Here is a 2,949-nt window from a genome sequence, read left to right on the forward strand (position 1 = left end):
TGCAGCAGGGAGGAGCTGGGGATCAAACCAACAACCTTCCAATTAGTGGACGACCCGCTCTATCGCTGAGACACCCCTTTTGCAGTAGGAGTGCCCAATAAGAAGTAAGGGTACTCATGTGGACAAAAATCTCAGTCACTGATTAGAAGTAATTATTACAGCTTCTGAATTATAGGACAACCATGCAAAATAAGCCTGATATGCAGGCTGAAATTCTCTCTTGTTTTCACTTCATTATTCAGTCTGACAATGTGTTGAAGTCAGCTGTTTTCTGTTCAGCTCTACCAGTAGTGACTGACGTATCTGTACTGTCATTTTAATTTTCAGTCGAAGACTACCAGCAGTGGTCGCTAGGGTTAGTTAGCTCAATGTTTGTCATGTCTATCAAAGAAGTATGTCAAGAGCTGCAGTTTCTATATGTTGACTTACAACAACCTATACAACTGTCCATCTCAGCCACAGTCATACACCATTTGTGTTGCTGTTTTACAGTATAAGATGATGGTGACCTTATTCTTTATCCCGCCTACAAGGCTCTGATTGACTCAGTTGTTTTACCAACTGGAGAATACAGCTGTACCTGCTGGACACCTCCACTCGTAGCCCTCATATAAAAGAGGATGTGGAAAGTATTAACAAGTGTATAGGTCAGCACCTTTTAGTTCAGTCTTTGATCAAAGGCACCGCTGTGAAGTAAAAACCCCAACCCGTATTCCCTGATGTCCACAGACGATTCTAATTACGAAGGCGTTCTTTTCCATGCAAGAGGTCATTAATAATTTAGAGGGTATTTGCATGCACTCACTAATACAAGGCCTACTATGTCCTCCCATTAGTGCCTAAGTTGCGGCAGTTTGTTTTTGACTGTATGTAAAATTTGGATGCAGTAACACACCCTTTTCTCTTCCCCTATTGACTGGTTTCTTCATTACTCTCTGAAGTTGGAAAAAAAAAATTGGTAAACAAGTAGTCTCTCATCCAGCAAATAAAAAAATGCAGTACTAGGGTAGTAGGTAGTTGGAAGGAAAACATGGGCTTGTGGCTACATATCTACTTGCAATTGTAAAGAATTTACCCGGATATGGGCTGAGTGAACCATAGAGCATGCTCACCAGAGGCTTCTGACAGCCAAGCTGGCTAAGTTCCTGAAATTCCCAATTTTTTTATTCACTTTGCTTGGGTTATGGCGCTTCAAAGAAAAATGTTCGATGAGAAACATTTTTCAAGGTTCCGACGTGTACTGGAAATACTGGAAATCGTGGAAGACTACTTTTGCAGGCCATGGAAACACCTGGAAATTGATTAAAATGACCAAAAATCCTGGAAATTATTTATGTTGGCACTGAAAATGTTAATTGTATTTTACCCCCTCCTTCGCCTACTTAAACCTGGGTGCATATTTTGTGCAAGTTTACTACTCAGAGTCTTGCATGCACTCTGTTTGTTCTCGCCTGCTGAGAACATTTTTTAAACATCATGTATCTTCAGTGATGAATATAAATAAGTATATTTCATGTCAGGGGATAGTTACAACACTTAACTTGGTAAATAGTAGCCCTGGTAGTTACTCCTATGTTACACCAAGATAGTGTATCCTACACTCTGCAAGGTAATCAAAAAGCAGTTGTGCAGTATGCAAAATGTATGTGGTGTACATTGTTTTCTTGCAAGGCCATCAGAATGTGTTAGCATGTGGCCTGTATTTCAGTGACAGTGATTAAGATCCAGCAGCAAACCGAGGGGTAAAAAGGCAGTTGTAGAGTCATTGCTTAAAAGAGATTGTGCTGCCTGAGCAGGTGTATCCCAGGGGATACTTACCCATACATCTTCATAAGCATCAGTGCACCGGGGCCTCCAGTCTCTGTGTGCCGCTTCAGATTGAACTGAATAAACAATGCTGTCCAACTTCAATTCATTGCAGACCAAACCCTGATGATGATTTTTTATCAAAATGTAGTGGAAGTAGTATAAAATGTAGATAAGTAAAGTACAAGTACCTCAAAATCATATTTACTTACAGTACTACTTAATGTATCACACTCCACCATTGGTTATTCTAAATTTTATCAGCTTCCTTGATTACTAATAATCAGTATCTGTATCAGCCCTGAAAAGAAATTAACATTTGCAAATTCTGTTGAGACAGACAAATTATCATTTTTATTCCCAAGACAATGTTTTTTTTTCTTCTGAAAACTATCAACACAACACAGCATGTGAGGACACAGGGTGCAACATGTTTGCCTCTGTTTTCACAGTTACAGTGTGTTTGTTAAATGATATAATCAGGAGGTGAGTATAATCTCCCAAGGTGGTTGATGGGTTATTACAGTATGTCTTCTTTTGTGGTACTTGGTAACTCAGCAGCAGCTCTGGAACTATGTCTGTATCCTGATTACTAACCTAAAATGTACAATAATACTGATAGTAATTCATGGTAATATTTTTACACCACTATCTTATCTTATCTTATCTTATCTTATCTTATCTCTTACAGATTTGTACTATGCATTAAAAAGTGTATTACTGTACTTAAATATGCTTTGTTGAAAAAACAACCACATTTTGAAGAAAGTTAAAAGATAAAAGCAACATATAGTCACATCTTAAGTTAGGTAATGTTAGCAAAACGCTAGCTAACTAGCTAGCTAATCTACATCAATTATCAGCTAGGTAATTAGTTAGCGTTTTCAACATTAGCTATCAGATATAACTAGCTAGCTAAGGATTAATGTAGATTAGCTAGCTAAAATTGACTGAGGTTCTCACTGAGGCTTGCTCAACTGGAGCACTGAGCAAAAAGGAGTCGGACTTTTGGGTGTACAGGGTCAATTGCCTGTACACCCTGAATATTAGACCAAGGAGAAAATAAATTATTATCTTTTAGATTTTATATAATAATTTTATAAGGAATTCGGTCTAGAACTGCTCTTTTTGAAAAGTGTCCTG

This window comes from Morone saxatilis, unplaced genomic scaffold (genome assembly GCF_004916995.1).
Source record: "Morone saxatilis isolate NCDOM2014 unplaced genomic scaffold, NCSU_SB_2.0 Contig17, whole genome shotgun sequence".
Classification (NCBI taxonomy): domain Eukaryota; kingdom Metazoa; phylum Chordata; class Actinopteri; family Moronidae; genus Morone; species Morone saxatilis.